The sequence below is a fragment of the Callospermophilus lateralis genome, chromosome 8 (assembly GCF_048772815.1).
Source record: "Callospermophilus lateralis isolate mCalLat2 chromosome 8, mCalLat2.hap1, whole genome shotgun sequence".
In the NCBI taxonomy this organism is placed as follows: domain Eukaryota; kingdom Metazoa; phylum Chordata; class Mammalia; order Rodentia; family Sciuridae; genus Callospermophilus; species Callospermophilus lateralis.
Genome location: NC_135312.1, coordinates 87,021,190 through 87,044,349, shown reverse-complemented (window position 1 = coordinate 87,044,349; position 23,160 = coordinate 87,021,190).

Here is a 23,160-nt window from a genome sequence, read left to right as displayed (position 1 = left end):
CTTGAGTCCTATCACTAGTGTACATTTTGAAGCAACTGACCTTCTTAAAATTGGAAATAATAATTACATTGTTTATCAAATGCTATATATCTTATCCCTAATTGCCTCTTCCCTACTATTTTTTGTTTCTGATTCAGAATTGAAGAATTATGCACTTCCATTTAACTTTCTAAGTGTGTTGCAGATTAGAAGTAAGAGTTTTAGTGAGAAGGGATGACTTGACTTGTGCCTTGTACCTTAGTTTTGTATTTATTATGCTCCTTTTCCCCAATGTTAATGAAATGATTTCAAAAAGCATTTTTGGCTAATTTTATGGGATACAATAGAAAAGTTTTCTCACCCTTCATTTAGAGATACATTTAGAGATCTATCTTGGGCAATCTTTATGTCATTGTTGTCAATAAAAATATAATGAAAGCTACATATGTAATTTTGAATATTCTGGTAGACACATTAGTAGTTTTAAAAAGATGGAATTAGTTTTAATAATAAATTAATTTTTCTCAATATATTAAAAATATCATTTTTATTTATAATCAGTAAAATATATACTACTAAGATATCTTGTATTCTGTTTTTCATACTTGGTCTTCAAAATCCAGTCTGTATTTTACAGTTACAAACCATTTCAATTTGGACTAGCCACATTTCAAGTGTTCAGTAGCTGGATGTGACTCATGGCTGCCACATTGGAAAGTGCATGTCTAGATATTTTTAACTAGAATTCTAGCTTGCTAGTTATCTAGCAGGCAAAGTTTGTGTTTTTTGGCTCAGTTAAGCAATAAAAAAATCCAAGAAACAAGAAAACAAAGATGTAGCTAAGTGCTCAAGAACAAATAGAAAATAGAACTTGATGACTTTCTGGACATTCATTGGCTCAAGATTTATATTCCATAGAAGGGTTTTTCTAAGGCTCACACATGCAAGAACCAAACTTCTTTTCAGTTTTATGTCAGCTGTCCCAAGTAAGAGCTCTATATGACTTACCTATGGTTTTTCCTATCTAGTAGATTCTGCTAGTAGGACACCCTTGTTTTATTTGAATATTTCCCTTCACAGCTGTGTGATTCTGGTGGAGATGGGAAATTTGTGGCAACACTACCTCACCACAAGGAAAATATGTAATCCAGTACTATACACTCTTCCTCTAGAAACAGTGAGTAGTTCTAGTAAATATAAAGCTCGGTATAAATAAGACCTATTTGAGGGAAGATAGGTAGGGACACTGGTAAAGAGAATTTTATGCTATATCCAACTATAATTGTGAGTTAAATGAATATTATAAACTTGGAGAGGATAACTGAGTCCTCTTTGCTATCATTAAGACAAAGCATGCCTGTTAATAAAGCCAACATAGAAGAAAATGTGAAAGGATATGAAAAGAAGTGCTGTTCTGATAACATCATGGATAGCACTGGATTCAGTTATGTCAGAGTCTCTATACACTCAATGATAAATGCTCTAACCAAAGATGTCTAGGAAGGTGGGGAATAGTGGCAAGAGAATATAACTGGTCCAGCATGGATTCTAGTTTCAGATTATGATATGGCTATGTGTAAAATCAAAATTTAAAAATTATCCAGAACAATTTTGGCCATAATGCAATGGCTTGTGCTCCATTCAACTAAATAAGCCTCCTGCAAAAAGCTACTATAAATTTGGACAAGAACCATGAAGGCATTTGAGATCAACCAACTCAGAAGAACTTGAGAGATGATAATACTTAGGTAAAGAGAAGTAAACAGGCAAGTTCCACATTAAGGTTACATATTCTTTGAAGGCAATTTCCACATTGTGGGGCAGGGGAATAGCACCTAAGAAGATAGACTCAATCTCATTAGCAGTCTTGACAAATAGAATTTGAAAGGAAAACTACTGAGGAAGATTTTTATAATGATAAAATGATAATATTAGGGATACTAATAACAAATACAAAGGGATGATTAGGCCAAGTTCTGGCCTAAGCATTTTGCATATTATAGTACATTTAATCCTCATTACAACTCAAGGATATATATGTCACTGATATTTAGTATATGAGAAAAGGCAATTACAGAGTGGTTCAATAACTTGCTAGAAAGAGTTAAAGCCAGAATTAAATTTCTGGCACCATGGCTCCAAGTTCCATACTATTAGCTACTGATTATACTGATCCTGAACACATATGCAAGAAGAGACTCTGAAGATTTGTAAATGGTAGAATATAAATGAATACATACACAGAAAATTTTATTTCCGACCCATAAACATTATACATTTTCAGCTTTTCTCCAATCTCACAAATATTTCCCACATTCATCTACATCTCCAGCTCAAGCTTTTATCCTGACTTGTCTATCTATTTTACCCATCAACATCTCAATCTGCCTTTGTTGAAACATCATACTCCTTTACCCATAGTCTGGATGTGTCCTGTATCACTTTCTTCTTTCACTCCCTGCATCAGACCTATCAGAAAATTCTGTCTGCCTCATCTTAAATACACCTTCCCAATCTAGCCCTCCTTCACCACCTCCCCCACGATGACCACGGTTGAATTCGTCATCACTGATCATGTTGATCACTGCTATGGCCTCCTGACTCTTCTTGTTTCCATTCCTGATCCAACAATCTGTCCTCACTCAATAATCAGTGTTTTAAAATGGATGTAATGACCACCACGTAAATCCTCTGTGTTCCAAAGCTTCCAGTGACTCTTATCTGTGTCACAGTAAAAGCCAGCCATGGTCCTTGAAATGGTCTGGAAGGTGTTCCATAATTTGGCCTCCATGGTACTATATTGCCTGAAAGTTTCAGCACTTTCCCACCAGAAGATGCTGCCTGATTGTTCAACAAATTTGCATATGAAAAGATTTTATGAGAAGAATAAAGTTCACAAGCAGCAAAAGAGAGTTAATAACAGGTATCATGACATAGAAAGCTATAATAGCTTCTGGTTTCCATGCAGGATGTAGAAAAATGGCCAGGGATGGGGCAGGGAGGGGGGAATCACTCCCATCCTGATAAACAAAAATTCAGACTATCTACAAAGTCATTTTTGTTCTTCAACTTCCCAGTGAACTGAGGTTCCATCGTGACCTATTCTCCCCTAATCTAAAGAAAGACAGGTGTTCCCATTTCATGTCTGGGCTTGAGAGAAAGACAACACTGCTCTACATCTGGGGAAGAAGGTATTCAGCAGAAGTTGTTAACAAATTGCCAAAGTCCCAGTATGGGAAAGTATAAAGGTATAAAGTCCTTGGTAAGGTGAATATGAAGCTTCAAATATAGGGGAAATCTGCAAGAATTAGTAGGCACTGCTCTATAGATTTCAAGTGTGCTCTCAAGAAAAATTACAGGTAGAAAAGCAAGAAGCCTCTTTCAACAGTACAGGCTTAAAGAAGGATCATAGCTGCGGCTTGTGACACTAAGTCTAGGCAGACTCTCCCTCCCACCTACAGAGCAAAAAAAAAAAAAAACATTAATTTGCCCTAATTAGATCTATATATTCCCTATAAACTTATAAAAATCAGAGGAATTTTAGATATCTAAAGACTTTGTACTTATTTGAATATCCCCTTCAAAACTTTTTGAATAGCCATTCTAACAGTATGAGGAGGTGGGACCCTTTACACGTGATGGGGTCAGGAAGGCTCTTCCCTTGCAAAGGGGTGAATGCTGCTACCCCAGGAGTAAGTTAGTTATTTCAGGAGTGGGTTCTCTGTTTCGCGTATGCTTGCTTGCCTTCAGCCACAACATAATGCAGCACAAGACATCACCAGATGCCAGGACCATGTTCTTAGACTTCCCAGCCTCAAGAATCATGACCCAAATAAACTTCTATTTATAAATCACCCAGTCTGTGGTATTCTGTTTATAGCAGCAGAAAATGGGCTGAGACAGGCTTATTCTGAAATACACACGGAAAGGCAAAGGAGCTGGAATACCAGAAAACATTCTAAGAAAGAAAAACAAGGAGGACACACAATTTCTAGGTTAAAGGCTTACTATAAAGCTAAAATAATCATGGTACCAGCAAAAGAAGAGTCATACAGAACAACGGAACAGAATAGAGTGCAGAAATAGACCCTCATATCTGGTCAATTATTTTCAATAAAATACAAAGGAAATTTAATGGTGCCAGCTTAGTCTTTTCAATAAATGGCACTGGGTCAAGGGGACATCTGCTTGCAAAAACTGAGCCTTGACCCATAACTCCCAACATATACAAACAATAAATCAAAACAAATTGTGGTCCTCATTGTAAAACCTAAAACTATAAAATGTTCAGAAGAAAACACGATAAAAATATTTGTGACTTTGAGTCAGGCAAATATTTCTAAGATCACTCTCCCAAAGTATTATCTGCAATAAGGAAAATTAATATAGTGTAAATAAATTTTTAAAATATTTAAAGTTAAAAAAATTTAAAACCTCTTCTCTTCTAAAGACATTGTTGGGAGGGGCAGGGGAAGTCAAGCCCGAGAGTAAAATAAATATATGCAAAGCATATATCAGAGTAAATGGCCTACATAAAGACTATATAAAAAATTCTTAAAACTCAGTAGTGAAAAAATAGGTCCAAATAGGTTTTTTAAGGGGATTTATTATTTTTTTAAAGACACTTCACAAAAGAAGATATAAGGATGTTAAGGAAAAAGAGAAAAAGATGCTTAATATCATAAGTCAGTATGAAAAAGGAAATTAAAATCATAATTAGGTGCCAGTATACATTTATTGAAATGACTGGAAAGAGAAAAAAGAAAAATAAAGGTTACCGTCTGTCGTTGAAGAGGGTGGAGAGGACTAGAAATCTCATACATTGCTGACAGGAAGGCACAACTTTGTGATCACTTTGGAGAACAGTTTGGAAGTTTCTTAAAAACATAAAAATATACTCCAGCATGTCTCAGATCTTAGTATTTACACAGTTATGTAAAAATTTGCATTCATTTAAAACCTGTATGTCGGTATCGATAATAGTTTTATTCATAGACACTCAAAATGATAACTAGCACCAATGTCTTGACTGCAGAATGTGTGAACATACACTGGTATGGCCTATGACTCAGCAATTAAAAAAGAACACTCTATTGTCTCAGATAAATGTATGAGAAACAAAAGAAGCCATTCCCCCAACTCTGCACACTACATGATTCCACCCACATGATGTCATGGAAAAGGCAAACCTACAGGGATAGAACAGGTCAGTGGGGGCCAGAGGCTGGGTTAGAGCTAAGTGGCCAATACAAAGGGAGATGAGGGAATTTGGGGGTGGGGGTGAATTTGAGCTACATATCTGTTAGAGTGGAAGTTACATTGAAAGTATGTTTGCCCAAAATCATAGAATTCTGACTCAAAAGGGAAACTTTCACTGCTTGTAAATTAAATTATACTCTAACATACCTGACGAAATGTACAATATAATAAAGCTATAGTAATGGCAAATATTATGAAATCAGCATAAAACAGAAAACTAGACAAAAGAACACCACTGAGAGTATAGAAAGAGAGGTATATATGTAAAAACTGGATTGATCAATTATCACTCTAAAACAACTGGGGAAAATGACGCTGAGAACACTGTTCACCTGTGGGGGGAAATACAGCTCAATCCCTACTTCACACCACATAGAAAAGGTGGGCTTCATATTGACAGGGGAAAGGTAAAAACCACAGGCAAATAGAAAATATAAAAATATCTTATGATCCAAGGTTAAGAAATTCTTGAACGAGACTTCAAAACAGAAACCTTAAGGTGAAAATAGCACTTTATCACATCAAAATCAATTATTTTGGAAGAGTGCATGGGAAACTCAAATGGCTAACAAGTTTATTATGAATTTTGAATGTCAGCAGTGAGCAAGTGCAAACCATAGGCACATTTAATACATATTAAAATATAAGCTTGTGAGAATGTGGGAAGCCAAGAATTCTGCCTGTTGCACATCTGTAATCTTAGTGGCTCAGGAGGCCAACGCAGGAGGATCATAAGTTCAAGGTCAGCCTCATCAGTTCAGTGAGGTGTAGTCAACCCTATATCAAAATTAAAAATTAAAAGAGACTAGGGATATATGTCACTGTAAATCACCCATGGATTCAATCCCCAGTATAAATAAATAAATAAATAAATAAATAAATAACAAAACAACTCTCTGTAAAGCTACAGACACAAAAGCTACTTAATCTGGGTTCCTTCACCTACAAAAGAGGAAATAAGAGTTATTGAGAAGACAAATAAGTTAATTCAGTATACATAAAGACTTTAGTTATCTGACAGAATGATAAGTACTCTAGTATTTACTATTTTATTATTGCATAAATATTATAGCACAATGATTTCTAATAGCGTTAAATGGAAAAATTAGAATTAAAAAGTTAAAAAGAAAAAAGATACATAATTCCTACTACTCCAAAGTCAGCTAATTTTGTAATTTGAAGCTAGAGTATTTCAGAAGTTCATTTTCGTCCTTTCTTATCCTTCTATCACCATCTCAATAAACCCTGAAAATTCTAAATAACTTATCACCCTTCAGTCACAAACTCTGAAACTGTTTACAATAAATTCTGGCTGTATTGTGCTTGTTTCCCCACATTTGTTTCCCACAGATTCTTCCACCCACAGTTGTGACTGCGTTCACAGCGGAGCTGTAAGTGCGCACCATCGCCCTCTGCTGGATGAACGTTCGGTATCCTACTAAAGGAGGGGCCTCTGAAGTTAAAGGATGTTATGATTAGCTCATCAAATAATATCCATGATATTTAATCTCATCCTTTAAATAGAACTTGGACTCTGGATTACTTTGTTCTTTTTTTCTCCGTTTTAGAAAAGAAAATTTTAATGAATTTCAGTGGAATATAATCATGCAGTGAATTTATCTGCTTCAGATGCTCATGCATTTATGTGGTGAATTTTACTTTGTTTTGTGACTGTTTGGGATGTTGATATTTTCCCCTTTATACAGAATTGTTTTAGATTACCTCTTTAAAAAATAACATCCACATTAATTACAGCTTTGAAATCTGAATTTATTCTTCGCATCTCATATGCCTTAATGGTTAAAGCATTATGTTCTTTATCTTTCTGCTTCTTAAATTATTTTCTGACACTGAGATTTGTTCAAAGATGGCATTTTGTTTCCTGAGAAAAGCTAATTTTCAGGAATGATAGTATTCATCACGCTTCACAACTATTTCAATCATAACTTTTCTTTGGATTAATGTCAGGTCAGCTGCTTCTCTAAGGCAGAAAAATTCTATTGCATTGGCTATCAAATACTATTTAATAAATTATTTGAAAGGCAAAGAATTTTGACACTTTGGGGGCTTTATTTATTTATTTATTTATTTTGGTACTGAAAATTTAATCCAGGTTTACATCAATAGCCCTTAAAATAACTGTTAGAATATGTTATGGTGAGATTCACTGTGGTATTTTTATATATGTACATAGGAAAGTTGGGTCAGAATCATTCCACTGCCTTTCCCTATCCCATTACTCCTCCCTTTCCTTCATTCCCCTTTGTCCTTTTATCCAAGTTTTAAGAAAGGCATGTTTTGAGCTTCTCTAGCAATCATATTGTAGCAAAGGCTTACTCCTCTCCCCTCCCACACTCAATCCACGGTGTCACAGTTGATGAGGGTTCTCAACACAGTTGCTTTAATTCTATTAAGAATTCATTATAAAGAAATAGTTCCAAAGCTTTTTCCATGAGTTGGGAGATGATCAGTGCTGTGGTCGGGAAGATCCATCCTCAATAGATATACATTCCAAGTATTCGGAAGCAAATCTCCTTAGCAACAAGGAAAAGGCAGAAAGGGCTGAAGGGGCTCTGAGGGGGAGTGGAGTGAGAGTGTCTGAGGCAGCTCCTTTGAGAAGATGTCGTGTGGGCAAATAGGAAGCCTCTTTTCCAGTGTGATGCCAGGGAAACAGCACTGGGAATGAACAGTTATGAGATGAGACATTAAACTTCCCACAATTGTGAGACAAAGTAACAGAGGTGAACTTTGAATCTACTTGATAGAGATCTTTCTAGGGTGTCCGTATGAAGTTCTATCTATCTAGCAAAAGGAAGATGATTTTACAAAATCCATAAATGTGAAAATAACACATTTTAGAAGTCACCTATCACAGATCTCTGACTCTACCTCAGTATACCTGAAGCTTCATTGGCTGACAGCCAGGACAAAATGACTCTACTAAAATTGCCAGAGATTTATTTGCATAACTTTAAAGAGGGAGTGGCAGAAATCATACCTTATATAATATTCTTGCTGTTGTTTGGGTGACCCTCTTTGGTTATCTAGCTTGATATTGCTTACTTATTAAAGGCAGAACTTGGGGAACAGCATCCATATGCAAATGTTAGGTAAACTGTTTTATGATTTTAAAAGAAATTATTTTTGTAAAAGGCATTGCATTTACAGAAAGAGTATTTTGATGTCATACTTTTTTTTTCCAGTATGCTCTAGCAACAACTTCCTAAAGCTAGAGGAGGGATCTTGAGAGAGAAGGAACTGAGATTTCTTAGAAGTCAGGTGAAGGACTCAGCTAAGAAGGAAAATTCAATGTTCCAGTTTCATTGTCATTAGCAACAGAGATACGGGACATTGAATTTACTGACTCTTCTGATACCTTCTTATTGATGGTCAATTTGTATTCCCAAGTCTATAAGATAAATATAAAATGTCTAACTTACTGTGTGTGTTTGTGTGTGTGTGTATGTGTGTTTCTAGAACTGTAATGGAAACCCAATTTAAGCATTTTTGTTTTTTATTTCTTAGCAGCAGCTATTTCTGAAACAGGATTATGACTAGATCTTATTCTTTCTTCCATATGCCATGACATGAATTTATTTGTTGTTCCATTCGCACCCAGGCCTCCTGGCATTTCTACCCGCTCCTTTGCACTACAGTTGCTCAGGGTAAAGAGCTCGGAGTGAGGGTCACCCTGCTCCACAGTAGCTGAGTGGAAAGTTAAGTCACATGAGTCTCTAGCATCAATAGAAACCCTCTAGCATCCAGTCCCTGAATTGATACTGGTCAAACTTGTTAAATTGGGAAGTGTATTTCCCAGAATCTCCTCCCTGTGTGGTGCAGATTAGAATTGTATAAAGGAAAAACTTTAGTAGTAAGACCTAGAAAGCAGAAATCAAGCAGATCTCTTTGCAATTGGGTATAGTCAGTGTCAGATTTAAAGATGCGTGGTGGATCCAATTTCTCCTCTCTGTTCTCTCCTCTATGTTCAGATCTTCCCCATTCTGGGTCCCACTGAGCAGCAGTGGGTTCAGCCCATCAACAGATGCTTGATTGTAAACTGGGAATGCCTGGGATCTCGTGGCGAGCTTGCAGGGCATGAACTTCCTTTAGCTGCTCGTCCTTCCAGACCTTCATTTCCCAGTTCCTCCCACAATTAACTAAAATACAATCACTATAATAAATGTTCTCCAACACTCATTGCATCTTTGCTGCCCCCAGAGGAACATTAACCAATAAAATGGGAATTTGCCCATCTTGATATTTTGAAAAACTGGCTCAACTATCTTTTCACATTTTTTCTTCCATTTCTTCAGAGTTTCAGATTAGTCTTTGTTATAACTCCTACTCAATATCTCCCAAGAGTTAATTAACTCCCTAAGACTAAAATAAACAAACGAAGCAAAACAAATTGACTTTCCTAAAGTCTACACCTGTTCTGAGAAACTTTTTACTACACAAAGGTTAAAAGTCAAAGTTTTTAGATTCATGGATCTATATTGATGTGTTGGTTGACTGACTAGGATGAACCAATTTTTGATTGAGAAGATAGCAATCAATGAAGACACAGCCATTACTCTCATGGAATTTAAGATCTAAGGATTGACTACTGACAAATAGATGAACATGTGCAGTTTGAGCACTGTTATGATGGGGCAGGTACAGAGGAAGATAGCATCCTGGACTAGCAGAGGAGAGGGTCCAAGGTATTTCCTAAAGGAAGTGGGACCTGCTCTGACATTTAAAAGATTTGTACACATTAGCAAGATAAGGAAAAAAGAAATACACATTTTCCATGGAGAAGAAATAGAATATGCAATAGCCCACACTGAGAAGGAAATGATAAAGTTCTTTGAGAAATTGAATATATTTAGTATACCAAGAACATGGTCTGAGGGGTGACAAATAACAACACATTTAACTGGAGAGGTTAGCAGGGACTTTTCAAATTGCATTATTTTAAATGTAAGAAAGAACATTAGTCAAAGAAATTAAGCAATTGTATTTGGTTGTAGAAATATCGCTGTGATAAGAAAAATGAATTAGAAGAATGGATAACTGGGGGTGAGAATAAGAACAAAGAAAAAAGTCAGGGGACTACAAAAATACTCCTACTGATAGTCATCCAAACTAATAGGTATTCAGGATCTGTGGGACTTAACAATTCATTTGATATAGGGGATAGTAGAAATGAATGCCTTCCCAGTTGTTTTACTTGGACAAATGTAGATTTGGTGGTGCATTAAGAAATACAAGAGGATATCTAGTATTGGCCAGGAGAAAGAAAGGAGATGAGAGCAGTTTATGTGTTAGGCTGGGAGTGTCTATGAGATAACTAAGGAGTATTATTCTCAAGACACATGGCATACAGAGATCTTCATGGGAGATAGACTTCATATTTGTGGTAGATGCATCTTATTTTGGCTCATCTAACATCCTTTCTTCTCACTCTTGTAACAGAATACCCATTTCTCTTTGAGGAACCACCACTGCTCCACTCCCAATTTAACATTACTCAAATTGACTGGCCAAATTCACAGGCTTTGAAGGTGAACAGCATCTAAAATTGGCTAATCAGAGCCATAATAACTGGTTCTAGAATAGGCAAAGAACTTAACTGAACTAATGAAAGTCATCCTAGAACTTCTAATAAAACTAAGGAAAAAAGGATTTTCCTTTTCCATTTGTCTGTTAATCCAGAAAGATATATGTCCCTGAAGCTGAAGCTTCAGGTGGCTTTTTTTGTTGTTGTTGTTTGCACAATATGCAGAAAGCCTACCCATAAAGAAATCAGAGGTTGGAGATCAAATCCTGCTGTATGACGGAGAGGACAAGTTATTTCTCCTCCTGCCACCTTCTCTTTCTAGGATATTAGCAACTTCATCTTTCTGGTTACTGGAGGCAGAAACATTTGTGTGAATTTCAATGCTTCTTTCTCTCACATGCTACCTTTCATACTTCAGTAAATTCTCTTGGCTCAACCTTCAAAATATAAAAATTTATTTATTTAAAGAAAATATTGTTGTTCATTGTCCTCCCTGCATAACTTTGCAATATGACTTTGCAGCTTTTCCCATAAATTTGTAGAATGATTCCCTGTTCTTTGTTGAATTGTTGGCCAACCTAGTGACTTACTTTGGTTACCAGAATGCAGAAGTGGTGACTGTTGCAGTTGCAAGGCTGGATCACAGAGGCTTTGTGCACTCTCACTCTCTCTCGAAATTCGGCCACCACCCTGTGAACCAGCTGGGGCTAGCCTGCTGTGGATGAGGAAGCAAGGAGAGGAGATCTCAGTCATCGGAGCTGATGACCTTCCAGTTGGGTTTACAGTCCGTCAATCTTCCAAAATGAGGGATGGCTAAAATGAGCAGAGTTCATCCAACCACAAATACACCAAGGGGCTCAGCTGAGGCCAGGAAAAGGAGACATCCAGATGACCTGAAGATGCCTGAGTGATTGTTAATGCTTCTAGTTTTTAAGTCCTGAGGTGTGTAGTGATACATCCATTAATTAGTCTTCCTGATTCCAACTTTTCTCCCCTTATTCTAACAACCAGAATAATCTCATCAAAATATGAGTTATGTCATGATGCTTTTTTTTTTTTCCCTCAAAACAGCAATGGTTTCAATTTCATTCAGACTAAGGACCCAGGTTCTTACAAAGGCCCACCAGGCTCCCCTCGGGCTTCCCACTAGCAACCCGGCTGTTTCCATCTAACACTAACTACTGCAGTCACTCCTGCAGTCACCTGAGGACTCCTGGCAATTCTCTCACTCTCTAGACTTACCCGACTCTAGGGATCTGCACTTGCTGTCCCCCTTGCCTAGAATGCTCTGCCATTGTCCACATGGCTCGCTCCTTCAGCACCTTATTATCTTGTCTCAAATAGTACCTTCTCAGTGAGACATGTGCCTATTTACAATAGTAGCACCAATCTCTCCCGGGCCTCCCTACCTCCTCTCTGTGCCTTCTTTTTCTTCTTAGAACGTACCAGAATCCAACCTACAACATTATTTATTTATGTGCTCTTTAAAAATGTGTTTATATTTGTTCATCAATCGTATTTCTTCTTCTGTGAAGTGTCCATTTATTGATTGGGCTATTTGTTTTTGGGGTGTTCAGTTTTTCGAGTTCTTTATATATCCTAGAGATTAATGCTTTATCAGAGGTGCATGTGGTGAAGATTTTCTCCCAATCTGTAGGCTCTCTCCTCACTTTATTAATTGTTTTAATTGTTGAGAAAAATCTTTTTAATTTGAATCCATCCCATTTATTAATTCTTGATTTTACTTCTTGTTAAGGAAGTCAGATCCTAGGCTGACATGATGAAGATGGGCCTATTTTTTCTTCTGTTAAGTGCAGGGTCTCTGTTCTAGTGCCTAAGTCTTTGATCCACTTTGATTTGATTTTTGTGCAGGGTGAGAGATAGAGGTTTAATTTCATTTTGCTACATATGGATTTCCAGTTTTGCCAGCACCATTTGTTGAAAGGGCTATCTTTTCTCCAGTGAATGTTTTTGGCACCTTTGTCTAGTATGGCATAACCGTATTTATGTGGGTTTGTCTTTGTGTCCTCTATACTATTGGTCTACAAGTCTATTTTGGTGCCAATACTATGCCATTTTTATTACTATAACTCTGTTGTACAGTTTACATTTCACAGAAGAAGAAATACAATTGATCAACAAATACATGAAAAAAATGTTCAACATCTCTAGCAATTAAACAAATGTAAATCAAAACTACTCTAAGATATTATCTCACTCCTGTCAGAATGGCAATCATCAAGAATACAGGCAACAATAAATGATGGTGAGGATGTGGTGAAAAAGGTACACTCATAGATTGCTGGTGGTACTGCAAATTGGTACAGCCCATATGGAAAGCAGTATGGAGATTCTTCAGATATCTGGGAATGGAACCACCTTTTGACCTAACTATCCCAGTCCTTGGTTTATACCCCAAAGACTTAAAATCAGCATACTATAGTGACGCAGCCACATCAATGTTGATAGCAGCTCAATTCACAATAGCTAGACTATGGAACCAACCTAGGGATCCCTCAATAGATGAGTTGATAAAGAAAATGTGGTATATATACTCAATGGAATATTACTCAGCTTTAAAGAAGAGTAAAATGATGGCACTTGCCAGTAAATGGTTGGAGTTGGAGAATATCATGCTAAGTGAAATAAGCTAATCCTACAAAACCAAAGGCCAAATGTTTTCTCTAATATGCACAGGGGCACTAGGGAAGAATAGAGTTACCTTAGATTAGGTAAAGGGAAGTGATGGGAGGGAAGGGGAGGCATGTGGGGATAGGAAAGAAAGTAGAATAAAACAGATATTATTACTGTATGTGTATGTATGACTGCATGACCAATATGATTCTGCAACATGTACACTCAGAAAAATGAGTAACTATATTCCATCTATGTATGATATATCAAAGTGCATAAATGCATTCTACTGTCATGTATAACCAATTAAAACAAATAAAAAATTTAAAAATGTACTTATATACTTATTTATTATAAATGACATGATGACAGAGATTATTGTCTAATTGGCCCACTTCTCTATACCTAATCTTTAAATTAGTTCTTGGTGCATAGTAGGCCTCAATTTAAAACATTAAATGAGTGCATTCATTGAGCACCTTTGAATACTTATGCCTAGAGTTTTCTTTTGTGTGAACCAGTGAGAATACATTTTTTAAAAGATTAATTCATTTGCTTTAATTTGGGTTTCTGCCACTAGTCTTTGGCAGATTCTTGATAAAGTGAGAAATTATTCTCAAGTGGATGGAATCTAAAGCCAAAAAAAGTGCATGGGACTCTAAGGGGAAGGAAAAAGGATCTAGGTCTTTGAAGCCCAGGAAATTTTCCAGGTACAGGGGTCTCAGTGTAAAAGTCTGGATAGGAGATTGTAGTATATATAAAAGGGGAAGAGAATATTCCAAGAGAAAAGTTTGATAAACCATGTCAGATTTTACCAAAGGGTAAAATAAAACAAGTTGGAGGAGAGGAGATGACTAAATTTCCATCTTGCACCTTCTTGCTCAGCATGTGACTTTTTCTTTTTGTGAAAATTGTCCAGGGGCTCTTTCTCCTCTCTATTACAGAATTAATTGTGTAATTGTTCTGATTGCCTGTATCTTTTTCACATTAGGATTGAATCCCTCCAAGAACTTCTGAGCTCTGCACCATTCTATTTTAGATCATCTATTTGGGTTGGAACACCAGTGGAATGGTGCAACTATAAAGACCAGAATCACTTCACCATAATCTAGCCTTGCATTTTTTCCATATATTTTTTGGAGCTTGATTCATGAGCAAGAATCATTCACCCTAGCTGCTTACAATGACTTCAGGGAAGAGTTTCTTCCTTTAGTAATTTTAGAAGCCATGGGGACCACATAAGGACTTTATAGATGAATACCATGAATTAAAAGAAAGAGGAAAGCCAATGGGGGTGCAGGCTGGGGGGGGCGCTTTATAATGGAAAGTGTTAGCATTTTAAAGATGAGCAGCTGGGATTTCCATATCAGGCAATCAGAGCTAAACCCCTGTGTATTAATGCACTAATGCATTCTAAAGATTTTCTAAAAGTGTTTTAGAGTCAGGCTATACATGCTCTCTCACTCTGTCTGGGAGCCTTCATGTGCATAATTTCTAATAAAGATGGCCGCGGCTCACTTTTCCCCATACCCCAGGGAATAGTTCTGCTGAATAAAATTTCTCAGTTTATTCATCACTCTACCTTGTGGACTCTGATATGAAGGCTGCACATGCAATCATTCTATCTTTCCAAGTGATAAATTTTATGTTTCTTTATGTTCCCCAAAGATAGCATTAGGCCTTGAGAAGGAATCCTTCAAAACTGAAGTCCTCTACAACCTAGGGTCAGAGTGAGAATAGGGTCCTGGCCACCACTTCTCCAGAGGTGACCACTAGAGTCCCGTCCACTCATTCAGAGATGAAGCCTGTCAGTAGGAAGGAAAAAATGTGTCCCCATGGCCCATTTCCACTCTGAGTCTTTTTTGACAGAACAAAGACTGCCATTTGGACCAAAGCTGAAGTCCTTTTGTTATGTGCTGGGAACTTGAGTTCTCTGGGAATAGTGCCAAGACCACCAGACATATTGAACTCACAACTTTTTACCATCACATCATCAGAATGAGTTCCAGTCCCTCTGGTCAATATTGGATTCTGACCAATGTGAGTCAGGTGAAAGGTTACTAACTTAAAAATCACTTTGATTTTTTTTCCCCTCTCCCTCCAACCCTTTCTCATTGTCCTGGTAATTAAATTGTGTTTATCACTCCTTAATACAAGTTTATATGTCATTGTATGCTGCACTCCAGGCTACTGGTTGACAAATGTTTGCTTATCTCTAGATGACTATAATGGTTGACATAAACATTTTTAGCCTTATTTAAGAGGGTTTAGTTTATAGGAAAATGTACGGATAAAAAATTTAAAACTTTAAAATCTGCTTCTCATGTTGTGTATGTGTGCATATATGCACACACACACAGACATACACATACTTCTACTCCTCTTTGGGTCTTGCCTTTCTAAAAATAGAAATGGACATGCCAATTTCATTGCTTTGGCTAATTAGGGTTATGCCAACAGGGGATAATTACACGGGGTAGGAAAGTAGAGTCAAATTCAATGACACATTAAATTCAATAGTGACACCCATATCTGCGTGAGTGATGATATATTTCAAAATGCTTTCTGTAGCAGATGTTATCAAATATTTGTTCAGCATTTCATGAACTACTACCCTTCTCATAATAGTCCACTTTCCCCATAAAATGAGCATGGGAATTAGTCATCCTTTGTAGGCTTGTGTTTTGACAGAATCTGTTACTGTTATAGTCAAGGAGTATTTACTGAGAACCTATTTTGAGTCAAAAATACATATGGAAAGCCAGTTGATTTTTCTCTTAATGGAATGTTCTCCCCCCAGCACCTACTGGTGAAAGATTAACAGGCAGAGAGCGTTTGTACTGAAGCTTTCAGATTCTGTGACTTGAATAAGTTCAAAATAATCAAGTTTAATAGTTCCAACCACAGTAGTGGCCCAAAATTCCTAACACAAAGAATAGCACCAAAAACATATTAATCCCTCAAAGTAAAAGGTAAGTATATTTTCTCTTGATGTTCATAGAGGTACATTTGGGGTTTTGTTGGTTTGTTTGCTTGTTTTGATTTATTTTGTAAGTCTTTAGTATATTTATTATTTTCCATATAAAGCAATGCTTCTCTTCCAGTCTTTCATACTCTTTTTTAAATATCAATATCACCACCATATTGTCATCAGACATGGAATGGAATTGTCTTTACACCCATAGAAATAGTTACTCAGCCAAGGTCACAGCTGCCTAAGGACCAACACAAAGGGTTGTATCTTAAAAGGGGCTCTCTTAGAACTGAGGAAGCTCTGACTTGTGCTCTCCTCAGCCAAGTCATTGGTCTTCAAGAAAGTGCTTCCCTGAAGAAAACAGGCCAAGCATTTTCAAGTTGGGACACTGTAAAGAGCTGGGGGCTTTTGGCTTCTATTCCCAGTGACACCATCAGTTCGTAGAATGACCTTCCATAAGTCAGCTTCTCCGTGGAGCTGTGTACCTGGATAACTAAATTCAGGGAAGAGACAGATGCATGCGCAATATTTGCTCCAAGCATCTTGTCTGAAAGGTGTTGCATGCACTTTGAGAGAGGAAGGTTAGCGTGTGATGTCATCGTTCCAACATATGTTTAAATGTCAAAGAAAAACAGGGGGGAGGGAGGATAACTAAAGCAATACTATTTTCTTTGAGGGTGTTGTCAGGGATTGAATAAGGGGCGCATAGATAAGTAGGTGGCAGATTGTTTTCCTACCATAAAGCACAACTTGTGTATCATGTCATTCTGACAAGTGGAATTTAAAGACTATTTCCAGCAAGGTGTGATGTACACTGGAAATGTTTGATGAAAGAACATGGGGAAGTGATTGGGAACCTAGAAATATGGACTTGATTTGAACCCTTGGATGAAAAACCCCTTTTCTGGGTTGTTTCCATGACTTGTAATATTACAGTGATGACATTTGCATTCTCCAGCCCAGGATTAGCTGGAGGGAAAGGAAGGACTCAATCCAATTGTTTTAGTGAACACATAAACCATGACATCTCCCGAAAGATAATTCTAATTAAAGGATAGCAAACCCTAAGACTATTTGCCTCTCAACATGGGTAACGAAATTATTATACACAATTGTGACATTTGCCTGAATATGAAGAGGAAATTTTTCTTCATTGTCATCTGCATCCTGGTTTTCAGTTGAAAGAAGTCATAATTTTCAGATGGTGATGTCAGATCCATTCCCACAACAGAGATTAGACAATACCACAAACACAGATTTATGGTTTCATGGGAGAAATCTCCTGTTTTCAAATATTTTTATCTTTAACAATAGGCTACTGGCAGGGAGTGAAAACTACCAGTCTCACGTGAGAGGTGGGGTATCTTGTTGTCAATGATAGACAAGACACAGATCACTGGTTCCTTTCGTTGCTCCCATTTTTGTCCAAGACCAACACTTCTCTTATGTTGGCCATTATACACCAAACTAGCATAAAATAAATGGCTCATTTGCATAGAAGAATTATCAAAATGTTTATCACAGTCATAAAAGCATGTAAAGTTACCCTGTATTTCTACTAAGGTAAGTTTTTTCTTGCCTTTTTTTTTTTTTTTTTTTCGGTACTGGGGATTGAAACCAGAGACATTGAACCACTGAGCCACATCCCCAGCCCTTTTTCATATTTCATTTAGAGACAGGGTCTTGCTGAGTTGGTTAGGGCCCTGGCTAAGTTGCTGAAGATGGATTTGAACTTGTGATTTTCCTGCCTCAGCCTCCAGAGCTGCTAGGATTACAGGAATGTGCCTGGTTCTACCAAGGTAATTTCTATATCAAGGCCTAAAAAACCCTTTTAAAATCCATATTTGATAGTTGAAGAAACTAAAGCAAACTCATTGTAACTTTACCTTCCTTCTCTACGATGGCAGGATTTGGCTAAAATACTAAAACTCCAGCTAGCTTTAGAATTATCATCTTACAAGCTTCTAACTTGTTATAAGTTGTATTGTCTAATAGTATGATAGCACTGCACTTAGTAATTTCATACTAAACAGCTATAAGAAGTCACTGTCTCCATCTCAGCATTCTATGGTGATCTAGTGCTTTTCTGTTATTGTTTCTTTAAATACTAGATTATTTTTTATTCTCAAAACGATTCAAAGGGATCAGTAAATAGGTACAAAATAGAGTAAGATGAAATAAACTTATAATGAAAGTAAAGGGAAAAGGAAATAAAGGATGGAATTAGAAAGAGGGTAGTGTGGCTGATTAAGACTTTCATAAAGCTGGCTGTTTCCCAGACATGAATCTCATAATTGGATCTCATCTTTCCAAATGCTGGAAATTTTGAATAACACTAATTGTAAGATTCTAGTTTCTCTACAGCAATAGTTCTCAAAATGTGACCTGAGAATACATGAGAGACCCTCAGGTCTTTTGAGGGTCTGTAAGATGGAACTCATTTTTATTCAGAGCCTTGATGGCCTTTTTATTCTTACTCCCTCAGGATGGTGTAGAAGAGCTTCCCAGAGGACAAGTGGCATGCAGTGGCACTGTCACCCTGAGGGTCAGTGGAATGTGTGCTATATCTGCTTACTTTAAAATTTTTCTGTTTCAAAAAAAAATCATCTCAAATCCTAGCACGGTAAATATTAATAGAGCTAACATAAACAGAAGCACTTCAGGGGACCCCCATCATTGTTGATGATCTAAGGGTCCTGAGGACAGTTTTTAAAGGTATGAACAATTTCTTTTTTGTTTCCACTTTCCTGAAACATTTCCTTTGCATAGTTTGATATTAGTGATTCTATTTGATGATGCATAAAACAAACAACTGGGGTAACTTATGATGAATTGTAATCATTGGAGGTGTAATAGATCCCATTGTCCTCTGGTTTTGAGGCTATTTGTCAAAGCCCCTTTGAGGAACTGATGAAAACTATGAACCTTCTCACTTCCACATAATGGACACACAAAATCTTCACAATGTTTTTGAACACCCTAGAGTCTGTTTGTTGACACCAGAGAGTCCTAAGACTCCTGTATAAGGACAAGGAAAGTAACAGATATCCTGGTTTCCTGTGACTATACTTGTTTGAGTTGCCTTAAAACACATTTTAGAAGTCTAAAGCACCAGTGAAACTTAAGCAATAAGAAAGACTCAGTAAATGGTGGTTACTTTTCTCTTCTCTGTCCTGGGATTCTTACTTTTCTCTACAGCATCATTGAAAGTGAAGTACATCTTTGTTAAACTCTCACTCATTATACAGCAGAAAGAAATAGAAGTCTGGTCATGTTGATGTATGGAAGCTTTTGGAAGTTCAGCTTTGTTTTTTATTGGATTCTGAAAATAATTATCTCAATTAGATAGCATAAATCCATTTCCTTGGAATACTGCAATGACCTCCAAATATTAATGCATAACTTTCACAGATGATATAAACTTGTCCCTATTCAGTGAAGTATGCTAGTGTAGGACTGTAGAGATGGTCATCTAGACTGCTAAATTCCAATTACAGTTTATGAATTCATTAAGATATGCCACAGTCCGTCCAGCTGCAGCAAACTAACCGGGGGGTGAAGAACAACTTGTGTACATTGATACAGCAGGAGTGGAAGCCGTTTATTTTAGGACTGGATCGATATTTATACATTCCACACAGCTTATCTAATTAACATAAACTAGATACAGCAGTCAACCAATAAGAAATCTCCACACTTAATAGCTCGATTTTGTTACTTCACAAACCACTCCCTCTGGCATTTTGCCAGGTGCCATCCTGACTTGTTTACAGACTCTAACAAAGATATGTGTACTGAGTGTCTACTAGAGTATAGAATTGGGCACTGTAAGGGCTGTGTATAGTTCGACATTTGGCTAAGACTCAAATAATTTATAAAGATAAAATTAATAAGTGAAAATAGACATGAATACATATAGATGCTCTTTAATTTAGGATGGAGTTACATATACTGGTAAACCCATCATAATTTGAAAATATTGTAAGTTAAAAATGTATTTAGGCTGGGCGTGGTGGCCGCATGCCTGTAATCCCAGCAGCTTGGGAGGCTGAGGCAAACTGAGGCGCTAAGCAACTCAGTGAGACCCTGTCTCTAAATAAAATACCGAGGATGTGGCTCAGTGGTTGAGTGCCTCTGTATTAGTAAACAAAATGCATTTAATACTCCTAGTCTACTGACCATCACAGTTTAGCAACACAGTACTCCATAGAGTGTTTGTCATTTGCCCTCATGATGATGCAGTCCACTAGGAGCTGCCTCTCACTACCACTGCCCAGCATTGCAAGAAAGTGTCCTACTCCATATCACCAAAGATCAAATTTCAAAACTCAAAGTCTGATTTCTGTTGAATGCATGTTGCTTTTGCACCATGGTAAAATGGAAAAATCTTAAGTCAAACCATGGCAAGTCAAGGACCATCTGTAGATGGGAAATTGTGGAATGTGATCAAGCAAAATGGCTAAGGAAAAGCTCTCCAAATTCAGAAACTTGAGTGGATTCCAGCATTTGCTGACAGTGACTTGAGAAAAAGACTCAAATCTGGTGTATTCAACTGGCATAAAGGCCGTATCTGATGCACAGTTATGGTGAGCATTAAACTAAGTAATATATATTAAATGCAGAGAAAAGCATGTGTCATATAACAAATGCTCAGCAAACGTTATTACAGCAAAGGACTGTGGAGTGGAGTTCAGTGAAAAATGCAATATGAATTTCGAAGGAGGAAAAGCTCACCAGGGGTCAGAGGGTCTAGGGGAAAGTTTGAGGGGGAGGCAAGTCTTCAGCTGTGAGGCTACTAAGTGAAGCGGGGAGTTATAAAGTTCTTGGTGCACCATAAATTTAAAGTCTAATGGAGGAGAGGGGATCAGCCCCAATATGTATAAGCACAAGTGTCAGAAACATGGAAAGAATGCTCAGGTCTCTAGAGATATACATAGAAGTGCTAAAACACAGGCAAGTGAAAAGGATAAAGAGTGGGTGTGAGTTATTAAAATGATTGGAGTGGAGCTAAGTATATTGCACTACTTATGGGACCAGATTGTTCCATTCATCCTTCCCAAATTAAATTTCACTTTTCTCGTAGGAATCTTTTGAGGGTAATGATTCCAAAGGGAGGATTTGTCTTTAATTTTATTTATTTTTGAGGAAAACACACCTTATGCAAATGGAATACACACGCGCTCTCTCTCTCTCTCTCTCTCTCTCTCTCTCTCTCTCTCTCTCTCTCTCTCACACACACACACACACACACACACACACACACCACAAAATGAAGCACCAAACTCTATGTTTATGTGTTTTAAAGTCATTTATATTTTTTGCTCTTCATTGAAAGAACTGTAAAAAAAATAAAAAGATTTTGGAAAGAATTTTGGAAAAGGCTTACAAGTACATGTTAATGGAAACATTTCTACAGAAAAATTTCAAGGATATTCTAAAGTCATGGTTTTGTGATTCTTTGTCGATTTTTTTTAATGGTCATGATGATATATCCTGGCTTTGTTAGTACACTTTCCCTGATTAAGAACCCCCATTTCTCTAATTAAAATAACACCATCTGGTTTTCATACTGCACAATAAGTCTTATACCCCTTAATCCCAGGGCTGAAGCAGTATTCACAATCTGGACCATACTGAGGTCATACAGTGTTAGTTCACTTGCTGCTACAATTTATGAATTCACTGGTAGATGAGTCTGGGAAGCAGTGGAGCTGGAAATTTTTTAAAATGTTGAGAAGCCAGAAGAAAGAAAGATCAGGACAAAATACTGGAGTCCTATGCATAATACTGGATTCTTCTGTCAAAATGGAGACCTTTGGGCATAGACCCAGGACCTTTTACAAAGGTAACACAGGATTATCCTCAGGAAGCCAGTCATGACATTTGGGTAGAGATGTGTTTGTGGAAACTATACCAGGCTGGAAGAGCAAAGAAGAGATGAGTTTGATGAAGCAAGCCTGGTGAATTCAAGGAACAGAGGAAAGAAAATAAGCTTGTTCGGAGTGGAGCAAGAGAAAATGGGAGAGATAGGAAACAGGTCAAAGTGATGAACCAGGTCATGCCAGACTTACAGGCTATCCTAGGCGAATGGGAGGCTGTGGAGTACTTGTAGGTGAGGAATGTACGGCACTTAATTTTTTCCCCTTAAAATTCAAGAAGAAAAAGCCTACACTTGAAGGAAAAAAAAAAAAGGTGGTAAGGCAGGGGAATGAATACACAAAACATCAGGGAGTGGTGGAAACTAAAAAGTAAGAGAACTCTAGCTCTCTTAGCACCAGTGGATTATCCATAAACAGAACTTCAAACCAGAATCTTCCTAGAATTTGGAGTGTTTTGTTTTGTTTTGCTTTGCTTCACTTTTCAGGAGAATCTAAAAATCCGCATCTTATACAATGAACTTTCAATTTTTTAAATGTTGACAAATAATTAAATTTTTCCTAGATTCAGTATACAAGCCAGCCCTCTGACAACAAAAGTTTTGAAAGCCAGATGAAGCCCTGACTCTGATCACTTACCATTGTTACTCTGTTACATCCCGACTCTCACCCATTGCAAATAACAGTGAGAAGGAAAATCAGATTAACAGGTCAAGTATCAGTCCAGTCTTGGGAGGACATAGGTGACAGACAATGGTAGGGTGACTGAGGGGAGATCGATGAAGGGACTCCTTATGATTGTGTCAGCAGACTTAGGAAAAGGCAACAGGAATGTTGAAGCCCTGGACTAGGATCTGTAGGCATTACCACCTGAAGGGGCTTCTCCTGAAACCCAG